General features: G+C 46.9%; 1 pseudogene; it reads left to right on the forward strand.

Annotated features, from left to right (window-relative positions):
- The first annotated feature begins 9,161 nt into the window (after positions 1 to 9,161).
- Positions 9,162 to 10,305, forward strand: LOC123822841 (annotated as a pseudogene).
- Positions 10,306 to 10,738: the final 433 nt, after the last annotated feature.

Raw genomic sequence — 10,738 nt, forward strand, 5'->3', positions numbered from 1 at the left:
CATGAATATAATATATGCTTCCATGTATTTGTATCTTTTTAAATTTATTTCTTCAGTGTTTTATAATTTTCTGAGTATAGTTCTTTACATCCTTGGTTAAATTTATTCCTAGGTATTTTATTTATTTTGAGGCAATTGTAAATGGCATTGTTTTCTTAGTTTCCCTTTTGATAGTTCATTATTGGTGTATACAAATGCAGCTGATTTCTGGATATTTATTTTGTATCCTGCTATTTTACTGAATTCAGTTATCAGTTCTAGTAGTTAATTGGAGAAACTTTAGGGTTCTCTATATACAGTATCATGTCATTTTCTAGTACACTTGTCTGCCTGTTGAGATGACATGTGTGTGGTGTAACAGGTGGATTCCTGGATGCAGACGGTTGCTCCACATGTCTCACGTGACAGGATCCCGGATCCTGTTGGCACGTAGAGACCCCTGTGCCCATTTTAGCAGCTGCTCAGTTAACCTTGTCCATGGGGACCAGGATTGGTGGATCCCATCCCTTCTCCATGGACATTAGTGTTTTTCCTAACTCCTGTTTCATCAGTGCTGTGATGGGTAGTCTCAAAAACACATCTTGGAAAAATTGTGCAAGAATTTCTGTGGGGTGACCTCCTGGGATGAGCACTGCCTGCTGAAGGAGTGTACCTGTGGGGCTTTGACAGGCCCTGCACACTGCTCTCCCAGAGGAGGGGCCTTCCCCTTTCCTCCCCAGGGGGTCTGCTGGGGCCTCCCCTTCCTCACTCTGTCCCCAGGGCTGGTTGCCACCAGACCAGAGCCTGCCAGCCTGATGGTGGCAGTGCTCTCTCCCCAGTATTGACAGTGCATGCGTCCCCATAGGGGAGGTCGGGCATCTCTGACATGTAGTGGCATGTGCACTGCCTCTTGTTGGAAGTGCACGTGCTTGCCCCTCGTCCCTTTCGAGGCTTGGCCGCACCACAGGGATGCTCAACCTTCCTGTGGTCTTGGGCTGTGGAGAACGCTGTCCAGTGTGTGGTTTGTCTTTGTGGATTTCTGCATTTTTCTGGTTTTTGTTTTGGCCACAGAATGAGCCAGCCATTGCCTGACTGGCTTCTGTCCCTGGGGTCAGATTCAGCACAGTGTTCTGTCCCCCAAGATTATGCACTTGCTTCCCAAAGGGGCTTCTTTTTTTGCCTCTGATCTCTAATCCAACTGGGATTTCTCTTTCAAGTAATAAATATGTATGCAAACAGAGAAAGGCAACTATTGTAACATTCCATTTATAGGAATCCTCCAGAAAAGCAAAAGGAAGAGGAGTGAAGCAGATCAGGGGTTGCCAGGGCAGGAGGAGTGGGCAGGGAGCACTTCTGGTGCAGGGTTTCCTTTGGGGTGCTGGGCCGTCAGCAACTAGGCAGTGGTTGTGTTTGTACAGTGTAGTGAGTGTGTGTCACACTCAGGGACGGCAGAATTTACAATAAAAAATAACTTTTATTTGTTACTTAAAATGAATTACACCATTGAAAAATGAATCAAATTGAAAAAAGAAAAGAAGATAAAACACTCAAAATGCTCAAATAAAAAATATAAATTGAATCATGCCATGAAGAAAAGAAAAACACAACCATAAAAGAAAATGAAAGAAAAGGGTCAAAGAATGAAGGTAAAACAAATTGTTCTGATGAGAGAGGGAAAGCAGATTCAACACAAAGCTCTAGAGCTGGCCCTGATGCATTTTCCAGAGGCAGCTCCTCCTCTGTGGTGGGATCCAGGGCAGGTTCTAGGGAGGGATTTTCAGGTAGGGATGGCGGGGCCTCAGTCATGTCAGGAGATGCTGCACAGGCCAGACCTGGCTCTGGAGCTGCAGCTGGAGTGGCCGCTGGAGGTGGCACGACCACTGGAGGCAGATAGCCCTCTGAGTCTGCAGCAGCCTTCTGGTGTGCCCCGGCATTGGGCTGCTTGGGTTGCATGACAGGCGTTGAAGCAGGAGCCAGCTCTGCCTCCTGGGCTGGTGCCAGAGTCATGAGAGGACAAAAGATCACCCGTGTGCCTTTCCATGTGCATTTCCATGTGCTCCCCAAAGACAGAACACAGCCAGAGGCTCCCAGAGAAGCTGGAGCCCAGACCCTACCTCAGGACGCCCTCTCCCCAGCACTCCAGCACACGGGTGGTCTGAGGCTGGTCTCACTCCCAGCCAGTCTCCACAGGTGCTCTCTGTGTGTCTGGCACTGACCCATCCCCAAAAGTGCCACTGCACCTCCACCCCGCACCCACACCCTACCTCCCCCACCTTCCCACCCTTGGGCTCTGCCTCTTTAGACTCCAGGTCACCTGGTCCAGTTCCATTAACTCGGGGACTGTGCTCCATGTTGGAATAAGAAATTGTCAGCTTCCTGTGGAGCCTGGGGGGCTTTGGGGGAGGTGTCATTTACTGATCATTCACAGCCCCTGGTTCCCCAGACCCCCAGGTGGCCACAGTCACTCTGGCCCACTCTGGTTCTTGGTGGTGTGGTGCACCTGCCCCTCACTGGTGGACACAGGGAAGGGGTCTTTGTCAACCAACTGCTGCTCCTCCATGACCTGGGTGAAGCTCCGCAATGGCAGTGACCAGCAGCAGGTCCAGACACCTCAAGTCTAGTGGGCAAAAGCAGCAGCGACTAGGGCCGGGCAGGGATTGAGGCCTCCCAACTGGCTACCAGTTCTGTCATTGCAGAACTCAACCCAGGTCATGGAGGAGCAACAGGAGGTTGATGAAAGACCCCTGCCCCAACTCCACCAGTGAGGGAGAGGTATGCCACATCATCGAGGGCCAGAGCAAGACCAAAGTCACTGTCATCACCCAGGGGTCTAGGGAACCAGGACTTGTTCATGGGAAAAAAAAAAAAGACATCTCGCCTGAAGCCACCCAGGCTCCACAGAAAACTGATGATTTCCATGTTAAATAAACTAAGCCAGATGACCTGAAACCCCAAAATGTGGAGTCCAAGGGGAAGAACGTGTAGGGGGAGAAGGTGAGGGAGGTGGGAGTGGTGGTGAAGGTGCAGGAAAAGCTTGTGGGGAGGGGTCAGTGCCAGAGACACAGGGAGCACCCACAGCGGCTGGCCAGTAGCAAAGACCGGCCTCAGACCACCCATGTCCTGGGCTGTCCGTGAGGAGGACGTGCTGGGGTCCCAGGCTGTGGCTTCTCTGGAGGACTCTGGCTGTGCACTGGCTGTGAGAGGCACCTGGAAATGCAGGCGCATAGGTGACCATTTCTCCTCTTGCAGCTTCAGCATCAGGCCAAGAGGAACAGCTGGTTGACGGAGAAACTGGTCGTGACTCCAACAGTGATGAGAAAATTCGCCGTACCACCAAGAGCCAGAGAAGGCCCAGAGTGACTTTGGCCACCCAGGGATCTGAAGAACCAGGGCCTATGAATAAATGGAGAAGGCCACATACTCTGAACAACCCAGGCTGAACAGGATGCTGATGATTTTTGTCTCTAATCTGGAGCATGGTGTTGTGTTAAATAAACTGGGCCAGATGACCCAGAGTCCAAGAAGTCAGAGCCCAAGGGTGAGATGGTAGGGAAGGTGGGGGTGGAATGGGAGTGGAGGTATAGGTGAGCGTGTAAGGAGAAGTTGCTGCCAAACACACAGGAGCACCCCCAGAGGTTGGCCAAGAGCAAAGACTGGTCTCAGATCACCTGCCTCTGGACTGTCTGTGGGGAGGGCACCCTGGGGTGGGTCATGGCCTGCAGCTTCTTCAAAACGCTGTGTTTGTGTTCAGTGTAGGGGGCCATTGAAAAGTAAGGGGTTGGGGCCATCTTTCTTTTCTTGCAAGTCCAGCAGTCCAGAAAAAACACCTGGTCGACAGACAACCCGATCCTCTATCCAGCAGAGAGGGGAAGTTGGGCCCCCCCACCAATGACTACAGCAATCCTGAAGTCAGTGTCGCCACTCATATGTCTCGGAACTAGGTCCTATGGGTAGCCAGAAAAGGACACCTCCCTCGAAGCCACTGAGGTGCCAATAGAAACTGAAGATTTCTGACTCCAACATGGAGCATGGTACCCACATCAGTGGAACTGGGCCAGATGACCTGGAGCCCAAGGAACCAGAGCCCGCCGGCAAGAAGCAGGGAAAGACCAAGGTGGGATGGAGAAGGAGTTGCAGAAAGCTTGCGGGGAGGAGTCAGTGGCCAGAAGAAAGGCAGGCCTCAGACCTGCTAGACTGTCAGGGGGTGAGGGGGATGGGGCCAGGGGGCCCTGGGGTGTGTCCTGAGCTGTGGCTTCTCAGGAAGGCTTGGCTGTGTTCTATCTGTGGGAGGCCTTTGAAAATGCAGGCACTGGGTGATCTTTTCTCATCTCCTAACTTTAGTAGGAGCCCAGGAGGCTGAGCTGGCTCCTGCTACAACACCTGTATGTAGTACATCTCTGGGCTTTATTGCAGGGGCAGACCAGGGGGCCGCTCCAGGCCTGAAGGAGACTCCACCTCCAGTGGCTGTGCCACCTCCAGCAGCAGCTCCAGCCCCAGCTCTGGAGCCAGGGGCAGCCTGTGCAGCATAGGCTGACCTGACCTGATGGAGGCCCTACCACACCCACCTAAAGAATCCACCCTGGATCCTGCCCGGTTCAGTTCATGCCACAGAGGAGGAGCTGCCTCTGGAAAAGGCGCCAGGTCAGTTCCAGAGCTGATTATTATTCACCCGGCTCTCCCACTCCCACCAGAAGTTGTTTCACTGCCCCTCTGTGGTCTTTTTATTTTCTTTTATTGTTATATTTTCCTTTCCTCCAGGGCATGATTAAGTTTAAGTATTAAACAAAAGTTATTGTTTATACTTGAAATTGTGCTGTTCCTGAATGTGGCGTACATTCACTATGCTGTGCAAGCGTCACTACCACCTAGCTGCTGATGCTCCAGCGCCCCCAAAGGAAACCCTGCACCAGAAGTGCTCCCTGCCCACTCCTCCTGCCCCTGGCAACCCCTGATCTGCTTCACTCCTCTTCCTTTTGCTTTTCTGGAGGATTCCTATAAATGGAATGTTACAATAGTTGCCTTTCTTTGTTTGCATACATATTTATTACTTGAAAGAGAAATCCCAGTTGGATTAGAGATCAGAGGCAAAAAAAGAAGCCCCCTTTGGGAAGCAAGTGCATAATCTTGGGGGACAGAACACTGTGCTGAATCTGACCCCAGGGACAGAAGCCAGTCAGGCAATGGCTGGCTCATTCTGTGGCCAAAACAAAAACCAGAAAAATGCAGAAATCCACAAAGACAAACCACACACTGGACAGCGTTCTCCACAGCCCAAGACCACAGGAAGGTTGAGCATCCCTGTGGTGCGGCCAAGCCTCGAAAGGGACGAGGGGCAAGCACGTGCACTTCCAACAAGAGGCAGTGCACATGCCACTACATGTCAGAGATGCCCGACCTCCCCTATGGGGACGCATGCACTGTCAATACTGGGGAGAGAGCACTGCCACCATCAGGCTGGCAGGCTCTGGTCTGGTGGCAACCAGCCCTGGGGACAGAGTGAGGAAGGGGAGGCCCCAGCGGAACCCTTGGGGAGGAAAGGGGAAGGCCCCTCCTCTGGGAGAGCAGTGTGCAGGGCCTGTCAAAGCCCCACAGGTACACTCCTTCAGCAGGCAGTGCTCATCCCAGGAGGTCACCCCACAGAAATTCTTGCACAATTTTTCCAAGATGTGTTTTTGAGACTACCCATCACAGCACTGCTAAAAAATGGGGCAGAAATGGCAGGGAATGTGTGGACGATGGAGGTAGTGTGTGTGTGTGTCTGTGTGTGTGTGTGTCTGTGTGTGTGTGAAAGGAGATGCCAAAACATGTTCATGTTCCGAGGAGAGTAAGTAGAAGTGGAGAGATTGTTGATACACAAGAACTGGTAGAGACAGGAAAGGATATGACCTACACTTTCACTAGCAGGGTGGTAAGGAGCCAGGGTAAGGGACGCATGTGTCCACGATGGGAGGGTGATGTGTTTCCCACGTAAGGCTACTCTTCTCCAATGGATTATGGTACGTCATCAACCGAGTGGGAATGTAAAACAGGGTTAGTGGAATATCTGAGAGAAGAGAAGACATGAGATTTTTGTCTTGCTTGGATTAGATAACCAGCTTCCCTTCAGCAGATCCCTTGCTCACCAAGCAGCCTCTGACTGTAACCCTAACTGGCTCCCTGGTCAGCAGAGAAGACTGCTCAGGACTCTAAGTGTCAGCCCAGAATTCTCCTAGTAAAATGTCTCTTGTGAGTTTCCCTGCAATCCAACCTGCTCAGCCCAGGAACTCAGAAAAGTTCAGGTCAGAATTGCAACCTGAAATATGACAACTTCAACTTTATACCTGGATCATCTGGCTAAATCCTCGACTTACCCAGAAGCTTTCTTTTAAGCTTCAATAGGGATTATATCATTTACCAGCATTAGAGAGGCAAGTAAGGATTACTCATTCAGGCTCACAGTAGACTGGGCATTCTCTCTCAGACAATGTACCTATAGGCTCTTTGGTGATGATTGCTAACAGTCTCATGGAAACCTCATTCTATATGTATGCCTTCACATGTCCCTGCCTTTATCCTCTAATGGCACAATTTCTGCTGCTCAATTCTTGTAGAAATAAAATGACTGAACAAAGAGTATGGAGGAACAAGGAAGATCTGAGACCAGCCTGGAAAGAAAGGGGACTTTGGGTCATTGTCAGAGCTTGCAGCCACATTCCCCTTGAAGACTCACACAATGTCCAGCCCAGGGGTTCATGATTGTTGGAAAAATGGAAGAGGGATGAAAAAGTTGGCGGCATATAAGAATGCTTAAGTTTAGGTTATAAAAACACTGGGCGGTCCAAGTATTGGCCATCCCTCTCCTCTCGTTATCAAGAAACTTTTGATTTCTAAACATTCGAGGCAGCGTTTCCTTGCAATAGTAATTAATGGCCATTTAGAGAAAGAGACTACAGGTTTTTTCTTAGGTGTTATTCCTTTGATTCTCCTTTCTTTGACATCTCTTAATTCATCATGATGATTATTATTCTTTTTAAGACTTTCCTGTCAAATATTTCCCTGTTAATATTTCCTTGTCAAAAAGGCAGAAAAGTGATTCTGGGTTCTAGATAAACAAAGCCATAGTACCATCCCTGTTTTATAGCAGCTGAGAATGTGTGTGTGTGTGTGTGTGTGTGTGTGTGTGTGTATGTGTGTGTGTGTGAGAGAGAGAGAGAGAGAGAGAGAGAGAGCAAATAAAATTTTTTGTTGTTGTAATGTTTTCCTTTGCAAAATGGAGCTCAACAGAAACATCAAATCACAAAAACAGGACAGAGCATTTACTCAAAAAATATGTATTGAGCATCTAATGTGAGTGAAGCGCTGTGCTGGGTGTTGCACGTGCAGCAGCACAACCAACGAGCTTTGAAAACCCGGCCATCATGAAACCTACCTCCTGGTGAGCGGCACCTGACTCCCCACCCGATGTATCAGTAAATGGGCTTCTACCCTTCACCAAAAACTTCCTACTCGTTGCTGTGAGACTCAAGGAAGTTGGAGGCATTTTGCTTTTCTGTATCAAATACAACCTTGCTGAGTACTTTGTCTTTCCAGTTGACTTGAATGAAACAAGAAGTGACTTTAGAGTTAAGGTTTATAGTGGTAGTGATACTTGTGGCCAATGAACAGAAGTGATAACATTGTCTTCTGTTCTATTGTCTTCCATTTCATTTCTGAGGAAACAAATTCTCTCTCTCTCTCTCTCACTGGCAGATAATGCATATGGGCATTCTCTCTCTCTCTCTCTCACACACACACAGAGTTTCAAGCCAGCTGCTTTAGGGAGTCATCTCAAAGCTACTATCTAGAAACAAAGCCCATTTTTTTCTCCCTCTTATCAATCACCTTAAAATTCTCTTTGAAGTAAAATCAGAAAGTTCACTGGAGTCATTTTCCTGGTTGGGCTCTCAAAACACTTCGTATGTTGTTCTTCAATAGTCATGAGCATTGGTGGAGCACTTGATAGGAGCTTTGGATACATTTTTCCTCTCATCTGGATTAGATTTCAAGAGCCCCAGCCCTGCCATTGATTAACGGTGTGATTTTGGGTACATCACTTCACTTTACACTTTATTTTTATCACTTCTTTGTTTTTACATTTTATTTATTTATTTTTAAAGAGGGAAAGTGAGGGAGAAAGAGAAGGAGAGAAATATCAGTGTGTGGTTGCCTGTCACATGCCTCCCACTGGGGACCTGGCCTGCAACCCAGGCATGTGCCCTGACTAGGAATTGAACTGGTGATGCTTTAGTTTGCAGCCTGCACTCAATCCACTGAGCTACACCAGCCATGGCTTATTTTTCTCACTTCTAATCTGAGGAAATTTGACAAATTGGCCTTGAGAGGCTCTTTCTTAAGTAATCATGTTATAATAGTCAATAATATTTATGAAGTGAAATATGGAGAATGCACTGTGATTTTGAATATTTTTTTATTTTGTGGTTTAGTAAATTAAATATTTTGTAGCCATTGATAAAAAAGAGGAAATCTTGGCAGGGCGTGGGCCTGCAGCTTTCCTGCGCATCTCTGGAGTGCCAGGTCGGGATGAGCACCTGGGGCGGCCACCCCTGCGAGGCTTCAGGGGTCCAGTGTGCAGCGTGCGCTTCTCTGTTTCTTTTCCTACCCCCAAAAGTCCTGTTGCCTGTTGTGGCCTAAAGCAAGGCTGGGAAGGTGGTAATGTGTTAGAGGAGGAAAGGGGAGAGCCTTGGGCGGAGGATGGACATCCTTGAGATGCTCCTTCTGTCCCTCCCCCACCAGCCAGTACCCTCGTTCTTGGGAAATCTGGGTTATTTTAGTTGTATGATCTGCTGTAGATCTGTGGTAGGTCCGTACCTGAGTTGCTTGGGTTGTGGGCTTTTGTAATATATCCGGTAAAAACGATTTCGAAAGTTTGGTTTTGTAACATTATGTGTTTCCATAAAAGTTAAATTTGCCATTAGAAGCTCAGGAAGCTAGATTTTGTTCAGGGCTGAGAACTGTAACAAAATACACACATTAATGTTCAACTGATGAGCTAGTGACCTGAAAATAATTCTGCCTGTTAGATTCTGTAAGAAACCTTAATGAAGTAGGAAAGAATGAAGTTAAGGAGAATTTTCTAACCCCATCTTTTGTGGTAAGCAAAGGACCTCAATGTCTGGTCAAAATGGTGCTGAAGCTACTGAAAGATGGCAGAAGAAGTGGTGGTAGTAGCCAAATTTGATTATGAGACCCAACAAGAACAAGAGCTGGACATTAAGATGAATGAGAGACTATGGCTTCTGGATGATTCTAAGTCTTGCTGGTGAGTTCGAAATCCATGAATAAAATGGGGTTTGTGCCTTCTAACTATGTGGAAAGGAAAAACAGTGCTCAGAAAGCATCTATTGTAAAAAACCTAAAGGATACCTCAGGCATTGGAAAAGTCAAAAGAAAACCCAGTGTGCCAGATTCTGCATCTCCTGCTGATGATAGCTCTGTTGACCTAGGGGAACATCTCTATGACCTCAACATACCTGCATATGTGAAATTTAAGTACATGGCAGAGAGAGAGGATGAATTATCATTGACAAAAGGGACGAAGGTGATCATCATGGAGAAATGCAGTGATGGGTGGTGGCGTGGTAGATACAGTGGACAAGTTGGATGGTTCCCTTCAAACTATGTAACTGAGGAAGGTGACAGTCCTTTGGGTGACCATGTGGGTTCTCTGTCAGAGAAATTAGCAGCAGTCGTCAATAACCTAAATACTGGGCAAGTGTTGCACGTGGTACAAGCTCTTTACCCATTCAGCTCATCCAATGATGAAGAACTTGATTTTGAGAAAGGAGATGTAATGGATGTTATTGAAAAACCTGAAAATGACCCTGAGTGGTGGAAGTGCAGGAAGATCAATGGAATGGTTGGTCTAGTGCCAAAAAACTATGTTACCGTTATGCAGAGTAATCCTTTAACCTCAGGTTTGGAACCATCACCTCCACAGTGTGATTATATTAGGCCTTCACTCACTGGAAAGTTTGCTGGCAATCCTTGGTATTATGGGAAGGCATCAAGCAGAAATGGCATTCAATGAAAGAGGGCACGAAGGTGATTTCCTCATTCGTGATAGTGAGTCTTCGCCAAATGACTTCTCAGTATCACTAAAAGCACAAGGGAAAAACAAGCATTTTAAGGTCCAGCTAAAAAAGACTGTCTACTGCATTGGGCAGTGTAAATTCAGCACCATGGAAGAACTTGCAGAACATTACAAAAAAGCACCAATTTTTACAAGTGAACAAGGAGAAAAATTATATCTTATCAAGCATTTATCATGATACTGCTGACCAGAAGTGACTGTTGCACGGTTCTAATTCGCCATGTAATTGAAGACTGAGAAAATCTCAGTACAATCATGCTTGATTGGATATTGCTGTTTCTAACTCTACATGAGAATTGACTATAATACATAAGTATTTTTATTATAACTCAGCCCATACATATATATACTACGTATGCAACCCATCTGCATAAGCAATTTCTTTTCCTTGGTCTTCTGTGTTATTGTTTTCTTTGCTGTTTTTCTCTTTGCTTCTAATATTAAGGTTTTATATCTTGAGAAAATGATGCAGATCGAATGTCTCTGTATGGAAGAATTTCTTATATTACCTTTTCTTTATTTCCTTGTAAGGGCACCATATTAGTCACTTCCTCAATGGTTTCTCTTCATGTAAAATTATATCAATATATGGCATATGCTAAAATAAATTTCTTGGAGAGTGTTAAAAAA

The sequence above is a fragment of the Phyllostomus hastatus genome, unplaced genomic scaffold (genome assembly GCF_019186645.2).
Source record: "Phyllostomus hastatus isolate PE091 unplaced genomic scaffold, TTU_PhHast_1.1 phas_contig_432, whole genome shotgun sequence".
NCBI classification, from domain to species: Eukaryota; Metazoa; Chordata; class Mammalia; order Chiroptera; family Phyllostomidae; genus Phyllostomus; species Phyllostomus hastatus.